This window comes from Lissotriton vulgaris, chromosome 5, assembly GCF_964263255.1.
Source record: "Lissotriton vulgaris chromosome 5, aLisVul1.2, whole genome shotgun sequence".
NCBI lineage: Eukaryota > Metazoa > Chordata > Amphibia > Caudata > Salamandridae > Lissotriton > Lissotriton vulgaris.
In genome coordinates, this window is record NC_141693.1 from 44,180,724 (window position 1) to 44,205,478 (window position 24,755).

The 24,755-nt window shown below is 43.5% G+C and overlaps 1 protein-coding gene across 3 annotated transcripts in view; it reads right to left on the bottom strand.

The window, feature by feature from the left end:
* The window catches only part of LOC147710091 (E3 ubiquitin-protein ligase TRIM39-like), a 370,919-nt gene that overhangs the window by 279,430 nt on the left and 66,734 nt on the right, over nt 1–24,755 (bottom strand). The window lies entirely within an intron of this gene.

The following is a 24,755-nucleotide window of genomic DNA, read 5'->3' on the forward strand; positions in this document are numbered from 1 at the left end:
GAAATATCAGACATAATCTACTTTGGAATGTTTCCATCTCATGATGAAGATGTGAGCCCACACGGGTACATATCAAACACAACATTAGCATTGCCACTTTCCCCATTTGGCGGTGAACGCTAAGAGCATCCACAGAATTCACACTTATATGAGTCATCATCACCCTTCTTCTTCCCCACAGTTAAAAGAGAACCATGAACAACAGACACCATACACTGAAATGCAATTCACAAGAGTAAAGCTCACAGCTCCCCAACAGCAAACCAGAAGAAAGGACTATTGGAAGTATCACTGCAGCATATTCCTATGTGGTCCAGGTGTGACTGATATTGGCCATGCAGCTGTGCCCCAGAATCATGCTGCCCCTCAACAGATAGATCCATCAAAGTCAAAGTGTGTCTGGGAAGTTTAGGGGGGCTGTTTAAGCATTAGGAAGGATTTGCCTATGTTTGGTTGTTATCTCTAATGATATAATGAGCACCACGTCATGAACTAGAAGACTGCACAGAGTCATTTTCAGTAGTAATTCCCATTCAACGGATTGTATTGTTTTCATTGGCATCGGACTGTGTTCCAATCCTTTTAGAGTAGTTATGAGTACCATGGGCTTTGCCTGCCTACACAGACCTTACAGCACTCTGGGAAATGATTTTACTTATAGTGATATGTTGTTCATATGAGCACAGTTTTATCTCCCCCTCCCCCTCTCCCCCAAGCCAATAAATGAGAACCAGAGATGATATAAATTATATGCTGAAATTCAGTTTACAGGAACATAATGTTGAATCATACACTGAAGCCACCCTAGGACCACTAAAATGGAGAGTGTACGTCTAAGTGATATTTGTTAGTGTATATCCAGGGCCACTGGAATTATGTGGCGGGGACAACTAATTTACATGACAGTGGCAATGTTCCTGTATTTTTTGTCTTTTATTTTGCCTTCTTAACAGGTATTTTTGACGTCTGGGCAACGTGGCACCTTATTATTGCCAGGTTCATACCTGAGCGGATGCTGGTACTGGGAAGCAGAGCCGGCGGTGCGGTGTGGAGAGGCTCCAGAAATCATATCTACTCAAAGAGCTATCCGATGGCGAGGGTGCGTGCATGAACTCTAAGAGCCTTGAGATCATGGAACAAGCACCTCCCATAGGAGACTTTACTCTCCTTGACCTAGTTAGTGACCTTAACCAGCATCATCGCATATCAATCAGTGGCGGTTCCTCTGCCAGGGAGGTGAAGTGTTGCCCCACTGCTTTTGGCAGTGAAAAAAAAGGAAAAAGAAACTAATAAGAACTCTAAGTAAGGGGTCGGGTGAATTTGCTCTCAGAGCAGTGGGAGGAGTGGGGTGCACTATATAAGTGCACATGAATGTTTTACTGGCCTTTTATGCGCTCTTTGCATGTTCTCTATGCAGGCTGGATTACAACCTGCATGGAGCACATGCTCAGGCCCTCATTCCCTATCTGAGCACCGAAGCACGGCGCTCAGACCAATCACAACGCTGCATTGCAGAGTTGTGATTGGCTATGGGGATCCTGGGAGCTCGGGTGCTTCCTGTTTCCACAGAAGAAGCCAGGAAGGGGACGGAGCAGACGGTGGAGAGTTGGCGGCCGGATGGACGGCTGGCAGGTAAGTCATTTGTTTTTTACCCGCCTTCCCCTCTTCCCCGATCCACGCCCCACTGCGGCTTCTCGTGAGCAGACGCCACTGCATATCAACTGCATCACCTGTGAGGTAAGCACTCCTGTGGGCCACATCCTGCAGCCTAGGATGCAGCTCTTTAATAGTACGGTTAGAATCTCTTTACCATTTGAAAGACGTCTGCTACTATCATTTGAGTTATATCTGCTCTAATCCATAAAGTACTCTGAATCATTACAGGTTTTAGAGAGAATTCTGCCCTCTAATTCGAATCACTTGAAAAAATCTGTCAGCAATTCAGATCCTATTTTAGATTCTCTCCTAACCATATTAAAGTCCTAGACCCAGGATATAAGGGTTTCATCGGATAATACTACCTGCCCCCCCCACTCCCAAGTAAAGAAAGCGGGAGGGAATCTTTTGCTGTCCCTCACAACAAGTTGTCCAACATGGTAAATCAAGTAGGGTACCGCTGTCTAGCTCTAGATTCAGGGAGTTTGGAGCACAAGCTGGTTCTCTGTATTGTCAGAAAAGGACCAACAAGCCTCCATTTTGAAGGAGAATGAGCTGTTCTTCTCCCTGAAAAGTCTCTTAGAGCCTTCGTCAATGGAATCAGTAATTGGGCCCTCTTCTCTCCCTATTAAGGGTAAAATGATCAATCTCTTCCTAATGTCTGTGAATGAAGAAGTGCCTGTGTCTACAAAATGGGCGGTAAGAAAAATCTGAAGAATAGAGGGGGCAAAAAACAAAGAAACAAGAGGATTATAAAACAGCTTAGGACATTGTATCATCTGCAGAAAACATGCTAAACGCTAAAAACTTTGCTTCAACTTAAATGCCAATGCTGGTGTGGAAGTTAAGAAAAAAGACAATGTGCAAATGTTGGAAAGGGTGGTTGTTTCTTCCCCAAAATAGGCTGCCAGCCATTCATCATGGCAACAGACTGAGGATATCCTGGCCTCTCCAAATGGATATCTTCCCCCAGCTGTCTCCTCTAGCTCCCTGAATCTACAAGTTAAGATATTTTCCTACAATTTGGCGCACAATATATTTTATAGTTGAGCGGGGGCCAACATCTTGTATAATGTTTTGAATTTGCCTTTTTCGTTGAAATGTATTGGCATCTTGACCAAGAAATCTTAAGAGTGCTTTACTAATATTGATGAATTGCAGATGGCTCAAAGAATTATTATTTGACTCAGGCAAATTGAGAACCCATGTGCATCTAGCAGGGCCAGAGTATTTTTCAATTCAAAAGGGGTATCAAATGTGATTCTATGAAGTTATGACATGCTATGCAGTCGAGTCATCGATTTAATTCCTTTAGGAGGAGGATAGCAGAGTATCCTTCTCCAGAAAACTCTTGGTGAGACATTTTGGCCTTCAAACCTCACAGTATCACCATCACTGTAATGCATGCTAAATGAGAATCTAACAATTTTGCTGCTGTCTCTGGTAAAGAGGGTAGGAGTGTATGTCTGCCAGGAAAGGAGGGGTGGTGGGAAGCTCTGGCTACAGAAGATGAGACAGGGAGGCGCTATTGTATAGCAGTTGTTCTTAATTCTAAGAGTGACATGGGGTTAAACAGCAATAAACACACCTAGTAATGGTCAAAACTAAAGACTGCTTTTGTGAAATACAGCAGAACACCAGAGTGATGGTAATAAAATGGTGTTTCTGAACAGGCTGCTGGCCGATACAACAAGCACCCAGTAAACTTGGTCAACTAGCTGTTTTTTGCTAGAAGGGTACTTTGCTGTAAACTGTGTGTCAATCCCCTCCAAGAGGGGGCATACAAGGGGGTGGTGCTGCATGTCTTTTGAGCAATAATTACAATTGACTTGCAGTCATTTCATCCATGATTGGAATGTAATCCTTGCCATAAAAATATACTTCAAGGACATCAAGACACCAACGAGTATCTTTTGGTGGTGAACCCATATATCCCCACTGACTCGGTGAATGTCCAGTAACCACATTTGTCACCTTTATCTATGGCATTAGGGAGTGAAAGGAATGTATATATATAATATTGGTAGGTGACTTTATGCCACAGTATCCACCCATGCCCTTAGGTTATTTGCAAATGAGGACAAAGACATAGCATTAAAAATTAGCCCTTCAATCGTCCCTACCAATAGTAAAACTCATAAAAGAGGTGTTCTCCTTTTGAAGTACCAAGAAAAAAGTAATGCGTAATACTCAATGGAAGAATTGAGAATGAGATTCCTGCACATTTTACACTTCAATCTACTGTTTGCTGTCCGCTCAATGACTATGTAGTTGTCCCTTTTGCTACTTTTGGTATGATTTGTGATATGAATGTCAATGATAAATCCCTTGGTGATCTTAAAGCACTCTTCTTTATGATCAATTTAGTTCAAAAGGGAGTAGGGCTCTTCAAAGAAACAACAGTCAAATTTGCTAAATCAAATGGTAGAACTCATTGAAATATGAAGCGAACTGCTAGAGTGAAGGAATCTTTATCGCATTAACTGCAGAGTCCCATTTTCTGCGCCGAGAGCCACTATTTGAATTTGAAAGCTATAACAAGTCCCTGGTGGCTAAACCAAAATCAAACACGTTGTTTTCCGCCCAAAGAACCCATTATAATCCTTTTGGCCACCTAAATAGGGAGATGCATAGACTAGTGAGAAGTCAATTCATGTCTTAATTAATCTCCTGAAAAGATGAAGGCAGAGACTACAAATTGCTCCTTAGAAGTATGATCATAAATGGTGTGAGCTACAAGAAGGTGCCACTGCCTCCCTTAAGAACACAGAAAGATTTTGGGAGATCATTTCTAGCTGCTTTGGTTCTAGAATAAAATCTTTTCCAAATCCAATTAAGGAAGGTGAATGGCACATTACATGTGTGATCTTTATGCATGGAATTATGATGTAGAGTTGCCTATTGCCCTTCTCGTTTCCTCCTATACCCGCAGCAGCATTTGGCCCTGAATCAACAAACAAAGGAGATGCGGCTAATATAGGGAGACTGAGAGTCTCAAGGGAGATGAGAAGATGGTGCCCCATGAGATTACCCTCTCCGTAATTAAAATAGAGAACTCACTTTGGGCTACTTTTCTTACTCCTTTTGTTGTACACTGCTACCACCATAGCATAATTCCCCTTTTCTGGCCTGGAGCATTCTAGTTCATTTACATAAAAAGGGTCCCAAAATCGCCCCTCTAATTGCAGTCAAATTGCCATACGTGGTGCGGTAGTAAAATATTTGACAGAAGTATACGTGGTCATCTTTTCGCACAAAATTTGTTACGAGGAACTGATGAATTGTGAGACCACGGACCACATTGGGATGGTCTGAGTAATACTGGATCTACGGGAGTGGTACATATCATAGTACTAACCAAAAATATGCCTGAAATGCCGATACGCTTGTTAAACAGTGAAATATTAACAGGAATTTAGAAAGTACCATTGAGGCATAATAAACTGAAAGCATCTGCCCTGTGATCTCACGTTTCATCCTTATCGTTTCTGTTACTAACAGATACGTTTTGAATAGTTACTCAAGTGGAAACCAGTCTAGCTGTGCTTACCTTGAGGATTAGCCCTGAAGAAGCCTACGGGCGAAACGCGTTGGCTGTTTCTTTGGTCTTCACTTATTAAGAACATCGGCTGTCGATCTGTACATCCTTCTATCAAGAGGATATATCAATAATAAAAAGGACTTTTTCACATCAAAAAAGCATCTTTATGCTGAAACTAAGGCCTGATTATGATTTCGGGAAGCGGGACCGCAGCCCGACATCACGGCGGACGGAAGATTGCCTGACATGCAGGCATATTGTGGTATGACCGCCGGTGTTACGGTGAGAAATTGTTCTTTTCCAATGTGGCTTGTGCTGAGGCCCAGCTTAAAGGCTGCAGCACATGTCGCAAGGAAAAAGGACAATATGTTCACATCCATGCACCGTGTGCCATTCACCATGTGGTGAATGACCATGTGGTGCATGGCACACATGCATGTTTGTGTGTGGGGGCACTACATGTGTCCCCAGGGCCACATTTCAGCCCTGTTTGGGGCCCCCAAATACCATTTTCGACAACCTTTTCTTGGTAGTTGGACTGCCATGAAAAGGCTCTGGGAAATGGTAATCATAATCTCTATGGTGGTGTCTGCTGAGCACCGCAGCTATTAAGGGAATATGATTACGACCGTCACCCCGGCGGGATCGTAGATCCTGTCGGAAGCAGTGGTCTTTCCCCCGACAGTTTCTGTTGCAACCACCGGCATCAACATGAGGAGAGACATTGTTTACTTCGCATGCGTTACATCGAATGCCATTACATGGCGGTCGTTACAATAACTGCGTTGTTACATCGCATCAAATTGCATCTCAAGTTGTTGCTACGACTTGCTGTAGGGGGCAGAAGGTGTTGGATTTACAATCCAACACCTTCCCTGCTGTTGTACAATCTGGAGTAGGAATAGTATATTATTCTATTCCTAAATCCAGCATGCCCCCTACAGCAAGTCATTGTAATGATTTGCGATGTAACAACGCGGTCGTTGTAACGACCGTGTTGTAATGGCATGTGATTTAACGCATGCATTATAATGACATATATTCTGTAATGAGGCAGTTGGTCCGTGTCCCTGATTGTTGGGCGGATCAACACCAATGGCCTGTCGGTGGTGATCTGCCCAACATTATATTGAGCCCCTTCTATACGCTGCCTTCATAGAATTTTCCACAGCATTTGAGAGTGGATCGTCCAACCCTGTGAAAAAAAAGAAAATGCTAGGCATGATCGAAAAAGTGTCTGGCCCGGTACATGTACTAAGTGAAGAAATTGGCTTAGCAAGTTATCATGTGAACGGCTGGCTAGTGTGATCTGGTGGAGATACCAGTTTATGAAAGGTAAGGTGATTTCACTGAGTCTTTTTATGCACTTAGAAATACTTGAATCAACGTTAGGAACATATTATCTTCATTTTTTTGCACTAAATCAATCTGATCTAAAGCTGAAACAGCGGGGCTAATTCTCTTATATTAAACTTGAAGCTTTTTAAAGCGCGGGAATCAAGGAGAATATTTAAGGTGTTAACCGCCTCCTGTCAGTGACGCAAAGCTCAGTAATATCTATCTTGAGACCTAGAGCATGGAATCAATCATTTTTGGACAAAACAGCAAACTAGTCTAACTCCATAGTTAAGGATGCATTGTGTAACCTTTGGAGTAACAATATTCAGGATCTTAATCATGTATTTTAGGTTTGTTCTGCACTGTATGTTCCTCACCATCATATTTTAAGACCACTTTTTTCAAAAGTAATATTGAAACTGCAACTTAGGCTCTGCAATTTCTATTTTCTCCTAAAAATCAGCCAATTTGTCAAAAAGTTTGACATTTTATAAATTGCTTTTTAAATGTATGTTAATGTTATTAGTGTAATTTGCTTTTACGGTCTATTTTCCTGAGGACCTCATTCGAGGTCCAGATCTTGAATAAAATTCATCGAGTTGAACGGCGATGGAGTATCTATCCTGCCACGATAAGGGTCTGTATTCCTGATTAAGATGCAGGCGGACTATAGGTTTAATTACAGCAGAGGCTATTCCATCTCCGCCTTCATTAAATCCTTCAACAGCCTTGTGGAGTAGGGCTGTCGGAGGCAGATATTGAATTCCGCCCAATTGGTTTAGATGGAGAGAATTATAGGTCAGTTGTCACAGCAAGGAAATCCCTGGCTATATTAGGCATTAAAAACTGCTATGCGTTCCCCTTGTAATTGGAGCGAACTCCAAACACTGAATTACATTGACAGAAACCGCTGTAGCGGCAGTTTCTGGCAATGCTTTATAAATGCTTGCCAACTTAATGGTCATTTATAAATCTGGCGGGTAGACGCACCACCTAGGCGATGGAGAAGTTTACAAACAAGCTAGGGTGTGTGACCTGTAATCTGTAGGATGCAGTGCTGAATGCTGATGACCTCTCATGAACTCTTCCAGCTCAGTTTGAAGCAGCCGTTGATAAGTCCAACTTGGGAGTCAGTTTGGCAATCCATGGCCTCTAAAGTTTCACTGACCCAGAAGATATAGAGAATCTAAGAGTGTTCTTAGAGTCCCCTGGAAAAAGCAAAAAATACTCAGTTGCAGTCTTGGCTGATGGGCGCCACTCAATACAGTTGCATAGTCGCATAGGGTTGTGGCTGAAAATAGCAATGAAGCTACAGGGTAGGTAATTGTCTATCAAATAGGTTGACTGCACCTATATCAAAACAGTGTGGGATTCCTTGTGATCATGTTCTGGTGGTAAGTACAATCCAGCCTGTGCACCGACCGTTTGGACCAGAACTGAAAATATATGTAGAGGCCTGCGGTGGCCAAGAGTGGCAGGCCACCAGCACTTAGAGCCTGGACTAGCATGTAACAGTTTCTGGGAGGTGAGGACAAAGATGTTGTCAGTCCTCTGTGTCAGGGATTGGCATGGTTGTGTGAGTTTTCTGAGCCGAGGCAAGATTGTAGGGGAATTTTAAGACAACCTTGGGATCGATGAAAAATTTTAAATTCAGGGGAACACAGAGTTTGGTCGAGAAAATCATTAAAAATGTGGCAGCCCAGCATTCTGGAGAAGCCTTTTGGCTGTAAGAAACACTCAACTGACAGCCGGCAATGTAAAATCAGGATAGAGAGATATTGCATTCCCTTGATATTGCACGTCTCTGGGGTCCCTGGCCATTTTTAAGACGTTGTCCCTGTCCTTATAGTTCAGAAGGCAGGCCACTATTAGCTGCACCAGAGCTCTGGAAGGCTACGGATCGGTTCCTCCATTCCACTGGAAATAATGGGGACAAGTGTTCACCAAACAAAGAATACAGCATGGTTTCCACCAGGTGTCAATTTTGTCCATGGTGGTGGTTTCAGGGAGTCCAACTATGCAGATGTTGTTCCGCCTGGATCTAACTTTCAAGTCTCTGTTTTTGATGAGCTTCAAAACTTTTTCCATTTTCAAAGATGTTCATTAGTGTTTGTATGAGCATCTTCAACCACAAAGACTTGCCTTTCTAGTTGATCCAAGCACACACCATGCTTCTTCTTTTATATGGTCTAATCTGGTGGTGATGTTCTCTGCACTTAGACTTACATCACATAGGAAGTCTTACTACTGCACACATGCTACACATGCTGCACACATTGTAGTGTAGTTCCTGGATGTATGTCGGTACAACGCGATCTTTCAGATCGCGGTACTTGATATCGCTGCCATTACAACGCAAGTCGTTACAACGACTTGCGTTGGAGGGCGCGGATTTTGGAATATTATAATTTTATATTCCAACACCAGTCCCCGTAACAGTAGGGAAGGTGTTGGAATATAAAATTACAACATTCCTTGTCCAACAGCGCCATCCAGCGCAAGTCGTAGTAACGACTTGCGTTGTAATGGCATCGTCATAAAGGCACTGTGGCATAAACACCGCGTTGTAAACGATGCTCCCCGTAGTTCCTATATTCCCAATAGGCTATGCGCATGGGAATAACATAAACGATAGTTTAGACGTAGGACTGAGGTCGGCTAGGTCTCTATTGAATATGTTAGACTTAATTATGAACGCCAGCTAGCTCAGAGGTCACTAGAAACTTTCTCGAGTGAACATGAAGGGGTTAACTCTCCTGAATAGACAAGAAGGAATTTGTTTCCGACAACCGCATAAACATGACAACTTTGCTCCCTCCAGAATAAGGAGTATATATCCAGAGTCGTGTGAAAACAATAGACAGTTATTTCACTCAGTCAATCGTGCATGCTTAGTTTCACCAGGAATGCAGAGAAATAGAGAGACGGGCGTTTTCAATAAAAGTTGTTATTTATTGAGCAGTCTTCTTTCTCATGCAATAGAAGTGGATTGCCACAATTGAATAAAGTAAAGTGCGTACAGTAGAAAGAGTATTATGAAATAATACTGTAAAAGCATTGATATGGTTTCGGAGCCATAAGATACTTAAAATGGATAAAATACATACAATGATAAAAGTTGACTAAAAGTACTCAACTGGTGTTTCTAAAATACGCCTACCCCGGTGTACCTAACCTAAGCCTAGTACGTGGGAAGGAGTAAGGGAGATAAAGTTTTAGACAAGATAGGTTTTGCCAAGAATCTTAATCAAGAATTCTCTAAGGGTCTAATCAGCTCCGTACCTTGGTTATAGAATGAAGGAGGTCTTGTATCTCTCTCTCAGGACTCGATCTCCCAGCAACCCGCAAGGGTGACCGGAAAACACTGGAGCTGGATTTCTCGGCAGGAGAAAAGACAGCGTCTCTCTCAGTGCGTCAATGGGAGGGTCGGCATCCTTCAGCACTCGTTTCAGCAGGGCGTTGGGGAAGTAGATATCCGATCTGCTCCAAACCACCGTGTGTTTGCTTAAGGTAAATGCTGGTATATTTATACCTGGAAAGTGCCGAGTTTGGTAAGGTTGGACATAAGACGTCACTAAGAACTTGCAGTTCTTTCAGGACTCTAGGAGTTCTAGGACAAATCAAAACAGAAGCTGGGGGAATTCCCGGGCTGCTGGAGGCTTGGTTTGTTTAAAGAACGCGTTGTACTTTCTAGGAGTCTCTGGGAGTAGCCTTGCCGTATTTGGACTGCATTGGCTATGACTAAATATGGATATGATTCTTATGCCTTTATAAGGACATGATTTGTTATAACCACATAAGGGCATGAATCGGGAATATTTAATTAGGATCCTAGATATGTTCACAACACCCACTCCACATATAATGTTCATCATTACCAAATACTAAGCAATACTAAACATATAACGAAGCATGTGTTTTCCAGCCCCCCCAAAATACATGAAATACATTTGAAATGGTATATACACGAAAATGAGTATTATACTGTACGCTTTCAAGCAGTGGTATCATTCAGATAGCACATATATAGTGCGATGAAATATCGGCTGAATGATTTGCGAAAATTACATTCATGAAATGGCTCTTAATACAGAAGAGAATGTCGAGACCATTTCATCACATATTTATATAAGACTGTACATGTGCTAGACGCTAAGTCAAAATATTGTCTCTAGACTCTCTAAAAATAGAAGTTCTGTTCTCTAAGAATAGTTCTACTTTAAGCAGAGTTTCATGTGCCAAAAAAAAGGTAAATATTTTCGAAACGGGGAAGACATTTTGCTTTCTGGAAGAAAAACTGTTCAAATGTTTTCAGAAGTTTTGTTTATCAAAAATTGAAGGCCGAATTCAGAGTTCAGGGAACGCTGTGTGCTCGTTTTTTCTTCTAAAAGTTATTCTCGTTATTAGGAGAGAACATTAACTCAGATAGGGTTGAAAAGAATTGGTCTACAACAGTAGGTGAAAGTTGGGCCATGTCTGAAAAAGTAGAAATAGTGCAAATGTGAGATTCATTGCCGTCATCGGTGTCTACATCAGCAATGGTCACAGAAGGTTGTACCTGTGTGTCGCTTTCATCTCGTACTTCACCGCCACCTAATCGTAATGGTGAAGTCTCAACGAATGCCGTCATCAGAATAGGTAGCCGCTGGGGACAACACGTTGCATGAGCCATTACTGAACCAAGCAAAGTATTGATATCCATAGGTACTGCTGATGGTAGTGCAAGACAGATGTCCAACACGCATTCTTCTCCGCATAGCAGGCATCGTAGAACAGGTAAGATGCAATCCTGCCAGATTGGTCTGAATGAAAGAAACCAGGTGGTATTCAGATCTCCTAGCCGAGCCAAGCCGAGGACTTTAGTGATCCGCTCTCGGTATCTCACTGCTAGGATCGTGTCTTCCATTGTTGCCGGAGTTTTGTCTGTGACATGACTTGTCATATCGGAGCAGAAGGAACAAAAAAAGAATTCCTGCTACGAGTCCCAAGATGAGAGGCAGGCCGCCGAACACAGAGTGCACGAAATTCGGGAAGAGGCTCAGGACTGCTTCAAAGGATGCTAATCTTGGGTTTGGCCTGGTCTGTTTGAACCCTTGTGTTTTTTCCAGGAAACTATCTTGACAGTTATTAGTGTCTGTGGGCCAGATCAACCATTTTTTCCAATCAGTATTAGATCTGTTATGGTGTAATATATGGGATACGTCTATCTCCACTTCTGTAGTTCTATTACTATCAGGTATGGGCATTGGAATAGACGGTTTATTCAAGTCTTTTATCTTGGCTAGGCCAAGACAGGTTGTTTGTTGAATGGTGTCATTCAGGAATATTATCTGTTCTGGGATCATGCAGGCTCTGAATAATGATTCTAGACCTTGTACCTGCCAGTCTTTTGTACCGCAGATTGTTTTTGTCTCAATGTTGTTTTTCCAAAATTCAAAACCAAATGTAGACATTTTTTCATACCATTTTTCAGAATAAATCAGTTTAATATTTGTCAAAATATTTTTCATTCCTGTCTTATTCATTATTTTAAAATAAAACGCTTCTGGATCAGTGCTAATAAACCAAGAGAAGTATGGGAATTAGTCATAAAATGTTTTTGAACTGCCTTTTGGCAGTGTTGGACAATGTTCCCATTGATTATAAGTAAAAACATTTCTAGGTTTAGCACATTTATGCAAATAGTGATGTCCATAATGATTAAAACAATACATTTCCTCTTAATTCGATGAACCTTGTAAATAATCATGTTCTGTAAATTTGGCTAACAAAGAAAAACCAAAAGTACAGTACAGCCCGAACTGCCAAGTCATGTCTTCCCTGAACCGGAATCAAGCTTCCCAAGACCGGTTTCTGGCATTACAGCAGTCTTCAGCCGGGCTTGCTTGACTCCAGTGGCAAAGTGAGCAAGGGACTCACGTCTGAACATACCCTGCTAATTTAGGGCGAACAAAGAAAAACCAAAGCTGATGATTTACGGAGCGTTGACAATACAAACACTCACCCCCAGACAACTGATCTGGGTTTAATCCATCACCGTTCTTTAGCTCACTCCGCCACCCCAGTTCAGACATGGCCATATGCAAATCAGTCTGACCCTGTGCCTCATGGGAACAGTCCAGCCCGAACTGCCAAGCCATGTCTTCCCAGGACCGGAATCAAGCTTCCCAGGACCGGTTTCTGGCATTACAGCCATCTTCAGCCGGGCTTGCTTGACTCCAGTGGCAAAGTGAGCAAGGGACTCACGTCTGAACATACCCTGCCAACTTAGGGCGAACAAAGAAAAACCAAAGGTGATGATGGACGGAGCGTTGACAATACAAACACTCACCCCCAGTCAACTGGTCTGGGTTTAATCCATCACCGTTCTTTAGCTCACTCCGCCACCCCAGTTCAGACATGGCAATATGCAAATCAGTCTGACCCTGTGCCTCATTGGAACAGTCCAGCCCGAACTGCCAAGCCATGTCTTCCCTGGACCGGAATCAAGCTTCCCACGACCTGTTTCTGTCATTACAGCCGTCCAGTCCAGGGAAGACATGGCTTGGCAATTCGGGCTGGACCTTAGAAATAGGGACAATTTGAAAAAACCTGACAGATATCCAAATAATGATACACGTCCCTCTCAATCTTTTCAGAATTCCACACAGAAATCAGAAAGAAGAAGACGGTCAGAACATAAAGAAGAGCGCGTCAAGTCCAAAGACAAGGAACCTGCTCATCAAGGTAAAAAATTGAAATTTCCCAAAAAAAAGGTAGCTAGTATTAAAGTAAAACATGCAGAGGATTCTGAGGACACAACTGAAAAATAGAGAATGGGCCAAGACAATGCTAGACAGTGCAGCGGACGTGACCATAGTTCGCAAGATCCTGATGAATCTTCTGAAGACAGTGGACAGGAATGAATACATTCAAGTGGAAACTGCAGACACCAGGGTTAGTGTACCCCATAAATTATATGAAATAACATTACGTATAGAGGGGGATAGAACTAGGAAAATAAAGGGTCTCTTTTGGGATAACCTATCTGAAGGCTATGACATCCTTCTAGCAGAAAAAGACTGGGTACCGGAGTTTGTCAGGGAGTGCCCGCGTGGCGAAGAAATAATTATGCCTGCCTTCTCAAATAACATTCCAATTCATAAAAAATACACATATGCAAGAAAATGGGCAGTGGCCCAAGCACCTGCATTATATAAAAATCATGTAGGATGGGATGAAGATTCTCCTCGCCAAAAAATCCAGTTAAAAAATTAACCTACTGCACAAAGGCAGTATCCTGTTAAGCAAGAAGCTAAAAAGCAAGTAAGGGAAATCTTAGATCAACTTGAATATCAGGGGGTGATTGAAACATGCACCTCACAAATGAACAATCCTTTGTTTCCTGTCTCCAAACCAGACAATTCATATCGTCTAGTTTTGGACGACAGACACCTAAACTCTTGTTGCAAAACATTTGCAGTACAAAACTCACACAGTGCAGCACTAATGAATAACATTGTGCACAAAAAATATAAAACGACATTAGATATCTCAAATGGCTTCTTCTGTCAAAACATTGCACCAGAAAGCAGGTATTTGACCGCTTTCTCCAGTATGGGGGCCCAAAAGCAATTTTTTCGTCTCCCACAGGGATTCAAGAATAGCCCAGGATTATTCTCAGCCAGGGTAACAGAGTTACTACAAATGTATGATGATGAGGCACTATCATATGTCGATGACATCTATCTTACAGACGATGACCTGAAGACACACTTGAAAAGAGTGAACACCATCATACTTGGGATCGAGAGGGACGTGTACCATTATTTTGATATGTCAGGTTTTTTAAATTGTCCCTATTTCTAAGGTTGTATCTTCTTTCAGAGGGCTCCCTTTGTGGAGACTTGTCCCTTCGTTCTGGAGATCTATCTCTCCGTTGAGGAGACCTTCCTCTGGACTGAAACTGTTTTTTGAGAGTTTTGCATAACAGGTTTCAAGGAAACAAAGATTAGGTGCACAATATTTTGGAACACTGTATCCTTCAACGTTGATTAAACCAAAAACTAATACATAGGAATCTCTTCCTACTAAGTTCTGGTGGATATAAACCTTTTACCCACTCCAGACGTCTATTGGAGTTTTTGACGGGAAAAGGGGGTCTGTGTGAAAAGCACGACTGAGTTACTCTAATGTCTTGCGTTAGATTATTGCCTTACCAAAGGTTGGGCGCCATGTAGTGTAGTTCCAATATTCCCAATAGGCTCTGCGCATTGGAATAACATAAACAATAGTTTAGATGTAGGACTGAGGTCGGCTAGGTCTCTATTGAATATGTTAGACTTAATTATGAATGTCAGCTAGCTCAGAGGTCACTAGAAACTTTCTCGAGTGAACAGGAAGGGGTTAACTCTCCTGAATAGACAAGAAGGGATTTGTTTCTGACAACCGCATAAACATGACAACTTTGCTCCCTCCAGAATAGGGAGTATATCTCCAGAGTCGTGTGAAAACAAAAGACAGTTATTTCACTCAGTCAATCGTGCATGCTTAGTTTCACCAGGAATGCAGAGAAATAGAGAGACAGGCGTTTTCAATAAAAGTTGTAATTTATTGAGCAGTCTTCTTTCTCATGCAAGAGAAGTGGATTGCCACAACTGCAATACTTGTCATAAAGTAAAGTGCGTACAGAAGAAAGAGTATTATGAAATAATACTGTACAAGCAATGATATGGTTTCTGAGCCATAAGATACTTAAAATGGATAAAATACATACAATGATAAAAGTTGACTAAAAGTACTCCAACTGGTGTTTCTAAAATACGCCTACTCCGGTGTACCTTAACCTAAGCCTAGTACTTGGGAAGGAGTAAGGGAGATATAGTTTTAGTCAAGATAGGTTTTGCCAAGAATCTGGATCAAGAATTCTCTAAGGGTCTAATCAGCTCCGTACCTTGGTTATAGAATGAAGGAGGTCTTGTGTCTCTCTCTCAGGATCGATCTCCCAGCAACCCGCAAGGGTGACCGGAAAACACTGGAGCTGGATTTCTCGGCAGGAGAAAAGACAGCGTCTCTCTCAGTGCGTCAATGGGAGGGTTGGCTTCCTTCAGCACTCGTTTCAGCAGGGCGTCAGGGAAGTAGATAGCCGATCTGTTCCAAACCACTGTGTGTTTGCTTATTCAAATGCTGGTATATTTATACCTGGAAGGTGCCGAGTTTGACGTAAGGTTGGACATAAGACGTCACTAAGAACTTGCAGTTCTTTCAGGACTCTAGGAGTTCTAGGACAAATCAAAACAGAAGCTGGGGGAATTCCCGGGCTGCTGGAGGCTTGGTTTGTTTAAAGAACGCGTTGTACTTTCTAGGAGTCTCTGGGAGTAGCCTTGCCGTATTTGGACTGCATTGGCTATGACTAAATATGGATATGATTCTTATGCCTTCATAAGGACATGATTTGTTATAACCACATAAGGGCATGAATCGGGAATATTTAATTAGGATCCTAGATATGTTCACAACACCCACTCCACGTATAATGTCCATCATTACTAAATACTAAGCAATACTAAACATATAACGAAGCATGTGTTTTCCAGCCCCCCCAAAATACATAAAATAGATTTGAAATGGTATATACACGAAAATGAGTATTATACTGTACGCTTTCAAGCAGTGGTATCATTCAGATAGTACATATATAGTGCGATGAAATATCGGCTGAATGATTTGCGAAAATTACATTCATGAAATGGCTCTTAATACAGAAGAGAATGTCGAGACCATTTCATCACATATTTATATAAGACTGTACATGTGCTAGACACTAAGTCAAAATATTGTCTCTAGACTCTCTAAAAATAGAAGTTCTGTTCTCTAAGAATAGTTCTACTTTAAGCAGAGTTTCATGTGCCAAAAAAAAGGTAAATATTTTCGAAATGGGGAAGACATTTTGCTTTCTGGAAAAAAAACTGTTCAAATATTTTCAGAAGTTTTGTTTATCAAAAATTGAAGGCCGAATTCAGAGTTCAGGGTGTGCTCGTTTTTTCTTCTAAAAGTTATTCTTGTTGTTAGGAGAGAACATTATCTCAGATAGGTGTGAAAAGAATTGGTCTACAACAGTAGGTGAAAGTTGGACCATGTCTGAAAAAGTAGAAATAGTGCAAATACCTGGTATTAAGAACCTGGAAGGTGCCGAGTTTGACGTAAGGTTGGACATAAGACGTCACTAAGAACTTGCAGTTCTTTCAGGACTCTAGGAGTTCTAGGACAAATCAAAACAGAAGCAGGGGGAATTCCCGGCTGCTGGAGGCTTGGTTTGTTTAAAGAACGCGTTGTACTTTCTAGGAGACTATGGGATTTGGACTGCATTTGGACTGCATTGGCTATGACTAAATATAGATATGATTCTTATGCCTTTATAAGGACATGATTTGTTATAACCACATAAGGGCATGAATCGGGAATATTTAATTAGGATCCTAGATATGTTCACAACAGCATACTTAGAATATCAGTGTAAAGATCTGGGGTCCTTTGGGCCATCTGAGACCACATTTTTCGAGCCTCCTTCCCCCACGCTCACCAGAACCTTCTGTTGATCCTGAGATCACCTTCGTGATTTCCCCAGCTCTTTTAGCAATATGTTAGCCATTAACCATTGTTCCTGACTTCAGCCATCTGACCTTCTCAAACCCTTTCTGCCATCCTTCACAGACCACACTCCTTTTTACTCATTCACCTTTAAACTCCTCTGTCAAGTTTCAGTCCCTATGTCCTCGGAAATACCCCCAGAATGCTGTACCAGTAGCAAACTCTATCTTCTATCACTCAGAGGTCAAAGTGTAATAGTCCTGGCTTTTTATTCCCTTTGCATGCTCTGATTTTTCAATATATTCTTATCAGTTTTACTACGTGAGCTGAAAAGGTGGGGTGTTTCTTAGGATTGGCTGCATAGGAAGCGTGAAGAAGAACCATTTACAAAAGAGATACCCTAATGCATGTGGCCAAGACTCACATTGGTGTTTTCTTGCTCCCGTTCTTCTCTTTCGGGCCCTTCTGTGCCTTTAGATGTTTTTCTCCTCCTATCCCTGTTCCAAGTCCTCCTTTTTGGGATGTTTGAGTCCTCCTGATCATCATCCTGACCTTGAACTAACTAGTTTTGGTCACCTTGGTACTGGTTTTCTGAATCTGTCACTCCTGGTTGCAGTCCTATATGACCTTGCTCTGCCTGGCGCCACTCCTGGCTCATCTTTGTATTAGCCCTTCCGGGACCACCTGATCCTGTTACTACTGAGCCTTACCCTAATCCTCATGGGATGCTGGGAACTTATCGACCAAGCCCTGTTACCTGGTTCTACTAGAACTAGCACTGCTAGTGATCCTGGAGTGGGTCACCTTGATTCTTCTTGGACTGGACATTTTGGTCCACCTTGTACTGCAACCACTGGTCCTGGTCCTCTTTATTAGGTCCTCTTGGGCTGGGCTTAGTCACTTTGGTCCTCGTCTGGTCCCAATGTTCCTCTTGGCTCTGGTTGTCCTAGTTCTCCTGATCTTCTCCAGCCTGGTCCTGATACCTAAGTTCCTAGTCCTACTGCTCCATGTGGTAGTCCTTGGCTCTGACCTCTCTGGTCCTCCTAATCCGGTTACTGCTTTTTCAGGTGCTTCTAGGTCACCCAATCCTCCCCAATCTGGTCCATGGTCTTAATGGCCCTGGCCCACCTGTTCCTGACTTGACTAGTTATCCAGGTCCTCCTCCATTATGTCATGATACTCTTGGCCCTGGTCCCCCTGCTCGTTATTAAGTTTTTCAAAAGTAATATTAAAACTGCAACTTAGGCTCTGCAATTTCTATTTTCTCCTAAAAATCTGCCAACTTGTCAAAAAGTTTACATTTTATAAATTGCTTTTTAAATGTATGTTAATGTTATTAGTGTAATTTGCTTTTACGGTCTATTTTCCTGAGGACCTCATTTGAGGTCCAGATCTTGAATAAAATTAATAGATTTGAACGGCGATGGAGTATCTATCCTGCCACGATAATGGTCTGTATTCCTGATTAAGATGCAGGCAGACTATAGGTTTAATTACAGCAGAGGCTATTCCATCTCCGCCTTCATTAAATACTTCAACAGCCTTGTGGAGGAGGGCTGTCGGAGGCAGATATTGAATTCCGCCCAATTGGTTTAGATGGAGAGAATTATAGGTCAGTTGTCACAGCAAGGAAATCCCTGGCTATAATAGGTATTAAAAACTGCTATGCGTTCCCCTTGCCATTGGAGCGAACTCCAAACAGTGAATTACATTGACAGAAACCGCTGTAGCGGCAGTTTCTGGCAATGCTTTATAAATGCTTGCCAACTTAATGGTCATTTATAAATCTGGCGGGTAGACGCACCACCTAGGGGATGGAGAAGTTTACAAACAAGCTAAGGTATGTGACCTGTAATCTGTAGGATGCAGTGCTGAATGCTGATGACCTCTCATGAACTCTTCCAGCTCAGTTTGAAGCAGCCGTTAATAAGTCCAACTTGGGAGTCAGTTTGGCAATCCGTGGCATCTAAAGTTTCACTGACCCAGAAGATATAGAGAATGTAAGAGTTTTCTTGGAGTCCCCTGGAAAAAGCAAAAAATACTCAGTTGCAGTCTTGGCTGATGGGCGCCACTCAATACAGTTGCATAGTCACATAGGTTTGTGGCTGAAAACAGCAAGGAAGCTACAAGGTAGGCAATTGTGTATCAAATAGGTTGACTGCACTTATATCAAAACAGTGTGGGATTCCCTGTGATCATGTTCCGGTGGTAAGTACAATCCATCCCTGTTCTAAGTCCTCCTTTTTGGGATGTTTGAGTCCTCCTGATCATCATCCTGACCTTGATCTAACTAGTTGTGGTCACCTTGGTACTGGTTTCCTGAATCTGTTGCTCCTGGTTGCAGTCCTATATGACCTTGCTCTGCCTGGCGCCACTCCTGGCTCATCTTTGTATTAGCCCTTCCGGGACCACCTGATCCTGTTACTACTGAGCCTCACCCTAATCCTTCTGGGATGCTGGGAACTTATCCACCAAGCCCTGTTACCTGGTTCTACTAGAACTAGCACTGCTAGTGATCCTGGAGTGGGTCACCATGATTCTTCTTGGACTGGCCATTTTGGTCCACCTTGTGCTGCATCCAGTGGTCCTGGTCCTCTTTATTAGGTCCTCTTGGGCTGGGCTTAGTCACTTTGGTCCTCCTCTGGTCCCATTGGTCCTTTTGGCTCTGGTTGTACTAGTTCTCCTGATCTTCTCCAGCCTGGTCCTAATACCTAGGTTCCAAGTCCTACTGCTCCATGTGGTAGTCCTTGGCTCTGACCCCTCTGGTCCTCCTAACCCGGTTACTGCTTTTTCGGATGCTTCTAGGTCACCTAATCCTTCCCAATCTGGTCCCTGGTCCTAATGGCCCTGGCCCACCTACTCCTGACTTGACTAGTTATCCAGGCCCTCCTCCATTATGTCATGATACTCTTGGCCCTGGTCCACCTGCTCGTTATCATCCTGGACTAACTTGTCCACTTTGTCCTCATCCTCCTTGTTCAGGAAATCTTGTTCTTAGCCATCGGCTTGGTCATTATGGCTCCAATGATCCTGACATCCTTTGTCTCCTCCTTTTCCTCCACACCCAGGTCATGCAAGTCCTAGTACGGCAGGTCCTAAAACCCTTTGGCCTCCGTGACTTGAACTTCCTTTTCCCTTTGATTGTGGACCTCTGGTCATTCTTGCCCCAGTCCTCTTATCCCTTGTTAAGGTGGCTTTAGTTGCCTGGCCATCTCCTAATTCATCAGGCTCTGTTCTCCTAAATGTCCTCACTCTCAGTCTGGTGTTCCTACTCCTGGTCCTCAGAAACAGTCTGTTTTCTCTTCTTGGATGTTTGCCCACTAGACATGCTCTTTTTGTTTCTGCCCAGCTTGTTTGGGTCTATGTATGCCTAACACTCCTTCTGCCCATCCTGATCCCTTCAGGCCCCCTTCCCTTTGCTCTTCCTTTTCTTTCCTGACCCTTTGGCCTGGTTCTTCCGACCCTTCTCATGCTGCTCATCTGATTCCAGGTATATCAGTTCCTGGTCCACCTGGTCTCCTCGGTCTCCCTGTCCCCTTTGTCCTGGCCCTCTTAGGCCTTGCCCACTTAGCCCTTGTCTTACTGGTTCAGAACATCCTTATCCTCCTGGCCTTAATCCTTGTCTCATGGTCCTCCTTGAACCCAATGGTCTTGGCATTCTTGATCCTGGTTTTCTTTGTATGGGCCCTTCAGAGCCTTGTCATTTTGGTCCTGGTTCTCATGGACATCCATGACCAATTCCCTTAGTCTTCCTGGATCTGACTTCTCTGGTCCACCTGATATTCCTCTCCCTGGCCCTGCTACCCCCAGGCCCTGGTCTTTCTGCCCCACTAGGTACTATCGGTCAAAGTCCTATGGTTTCGGTCACTCTGGCACTCCTAGGCTTGTTCCTGGTCCTCCTGGTGCTAATCCTGCTAATCCTACTTGCTCTAGTCCTGGCCCTCATGGTATTTCTGGTACTGCCATCCTCGTCTTCCTTGCCTATTCTGGCCCCCTTGTCCTATTAGCCTTGATCTGTCTTCCTGGATCTGCTCCTGATCACGGTCCTCCTTTATGTGGTTCTCTAGGCCCTTGCCACCCTGTTTTGTATCTTCCTGGGTATCCTATTCCTAGCCCTGTGGCCTGGACTTTCAGGCTGTGATTATCCTTGTTCAGATGTCCCTAGTACTGAACCTCCTAACCCTAGTACTCAAGGTCCTGATCCTTTTTGCCCTGATCTTCCGTTCCCCCCCTTGTCCTTTGTTTCCTGTTCCTCTTATAACTTATCCTTCTGGCTCTGGTTGACTGCGTCCCTGGACTCACCTGCCTAGCACTCCTGGAAATATTTGTGCTATTCTTGTCTTTAACAGTCCTTGTCCTGCTGGAGATTATGTTCCTGTTGGTCCTGCTCCACTTGGTCCTCCTTCTTATAGTTTGGTGTCTTCTGTGCCTAGTTCTCATGGACCTGGTTCACTAACCACCCTTGCCTTGATCCCCATGCTCCTGGTCATCTTGGCCTTTCTTGTCCTATTGTGCTTGCTATCAAACTCCTTGCCTTTTGGCCATCTTGGCCCTTCTTGGTTCCCCCAGTTTTGGCCCATCTCCCTCTTTTCCTTTCTGAGCCTCTTGACCTTTGTCAACTTGTCTTGCTTCTTCTCACTCAGAACCTCCGAGCCCTCAGGCAGCAGGTCCATGTCCATCTGGCCTCTCATATTCTGGCATTCTTAGTCTTTGTCTTTCTGGTTTGGGTTGTCCTGAATCTTTTCTTTGTAATTTTAGTCCTACTAATTCTGCAGCCATTGGTCCAGGTGCTTCTTGTTCGGGTCGTCCTGACCCTAGTGATTTTAGACCTGTTCCTCCAGGCCACCACTTTCCAGTCCCCTTGCTCTTCCCCACTTGGCAGTCCTCCTGGTCATGATCCTTTTAGTTAACCTAGTCCTCATTGCTCTGGTCTTCTGGGTGCCCTTGGTACAGGTCCCCTGGGAATTCCTAGTCCCTGTCCTACTTATCCTGGTTTCCTGGTACTACTGGCTATTTTGACAACATCTAATCTTTTATTGTAGCTATGTACAAGGTGCAGAAAAAATGTCTTTGCAAAGAGCGGCCCCAACGATCTATTCTTCTATTAAGATACTCAATAATTTCTTGCCCCTTGACCAACTGGCATTACTAGGCCAAGATCCTACCCTTCAGTGATGTTGCACTGTTAGAACCAGATGTTTTTAGAGACCCCCATCTCCTATGTTTTGGAACCCATAATTACCCGTGCCTGATGAAGGTGACAACATCCAGCTTTCACCGAAACGCGCGTAGGCCTCCTACACACGTCTGAGAAATAGAAAAATGATCTCCCATGTTTAAATAATACATAGTAGAATGTGTTGTTTCTCTCAGATGGGGTTTTGCGTTTACACTTCCCATTTAGTATGAGTCCTAGAATGTATGAGCAGAATGAATGAGAGAGAGATTGCAAGAATGACTGGTTTTTGATTTTCATACAATTTTCAGTGGGGGTCGATTTAGTTTTTTAGTTAGAAACTTTGTGATTCAATTGTTTGTTTATAAAAAGTCAAAATTATTCCAATGGATATATGTTTTCATAAAAAGTGTTTTTATACATTTATTTTAAAAAAAGTAAAAATTAACCATGTTTTTGTACAAATAAATATAGCTCAAAAAGTTAGAATTGAGTCTATCTTCTTTTGTTTCTGTGCTGTATATGCATAAATACATAGAGCTATGACCAAAGCTTAAATTATATAGGCCTGTCAAGAAGTTGTCAGTTCTATGTTCATGATGCTATTCAGGATGTTTTTTTTGATGATTTTTGAGAGTTTAACTGTTTTTCATGGAAGGCCTTGTGCTAACACTAGGCTTCATTTTAAGGGGGTTGAATGACAGAGGCACACATGGCTAAACCACTCATGCCTCTACCAAGCTGCCTAAACAACAAATGTGTCTGATCAACGCATTCCTTTACCTCGTATGGCTTTACCATGCATGCCTTTACCACGCTATTTCGTGGTGAAGGTATGACTAGTAACGGGATGTGTGGTAAAGATCACACAAGAGGCCTGAGCCCTAAAAACTAACCTGACCACCCCCTGAGCCCAAAAAACTACCCGACCCACACTGAGCCCTAAAAACATCCCCAACCACACTGAGCCCAACAGCCTCCTGACCCTCCCCCCCCCCCCCAGACGCCTAAAAACTACCCCATACTAAGCCCTAAAAACTACCCCGACTCACCCTGATCCATAAAAACTACCTTGACCCCCGAGACCCTAAAACAACCCACCCTCCCCCAGCAATGAAAACTACCCTGCCCCAGACCTGAAATTAACCCCAACCCCCAACCCTGAGGCCTAAAAAGTACCTCAGCCCCACTCACCTGTCCGCGTCCTCTCCCAATCCTTCATATTCATTTGCCCATCCATCTCAGCATCTAGACCGTACACTGCCTTAACCACGCACATGCGTGGTTAAGGCAAGCGTGGTTCCGCTCAGCCCATGTTGTTACGGCTGTTCAAACAATTTTTCTGGCTGCCCATCAACCTGCAGGTCTACAACTTAGCCTTCGGCCAGATACACAACAAGGATTCTGTTCTATTTGTATGGCCCATCTGCATTCAGTGTCATTACCCTGTGTCATCTGACCTGCCTGTATGACATCATCAGACGGATATGGAGTCAGTGTCATCACCCTGTGTCATATGACCTGCCTGTATGACATCATAAGACGCATATGTAGTCAGTGTCATTGCCCGTGTCATCTGACCTGCCTGTATGACATCATTAGATGGATATGAAGTCAGTGTCATCACCCTGTGTCATCTGACCTACCTGTATGACATCCTAAGATGGATATGAAGTTAGTGTCATTACCCCAGCAGTGCCCTTAGGCGAGAATCCGGGAGATGGAAACTTGTTTGTTATTGTTTTTCCGGCAACTGGTGCCTCCCCACAGGTGTAGTGTCACTGACCCTACTGTAGCGGGCATTCTGATGGGCACAACTTTGTTTCATGGAGTCCGCTGATAGAGAATGGGGCTAGTACCTCTCAGATGCACGCGCCGCGCAATCCCTCATGGCGGTCAGTCATTGCACCACTGTGCAGTATAGCCAGCTGCCTGCTGACTGGATTGAGAAGGTCCGGGCGGCACAGTCCAGGTGTTTTGATGGACAGCTCTGAAGGCAGGTGTCATGCTATGATGGACAGCTCTGAAGGCAGGCGCCATGCTATGATGGACAGCCCTGAAGGCAGGCGCCATGCTATGATGGACAGCTCTGAAGGCAGGCGCCATGCCATGATGGACAGCTCTGAAGGCAGGTGTCATGCCATGATGGACAGCTCTGAAGGCAGGTGCCATGCCATGATGGACAGCTCTGAAGGCAGGTGCCATGCTATGATGGACAGCTCTGAAGGCAGGTGTCATGCCATGATGGACAGCTCTGAAGGCAGGTGCCATTCCATGATGGACAGCTCTGAAGGCAGTTGCCATGCATTGATGGACAGCTCTGAAGGCAGGTGCCATGCATTGATGGACAGCTCTGAAGGCAGGTGTCATGCTATGATGGACAGCTCTGAAGGCAGGTGTCATGCTATGATGGACAGCTCTGAAGGCAGGTGTCATGCTATGATGGACAGCTTTGAAGGCAGGTGTCATGCTATG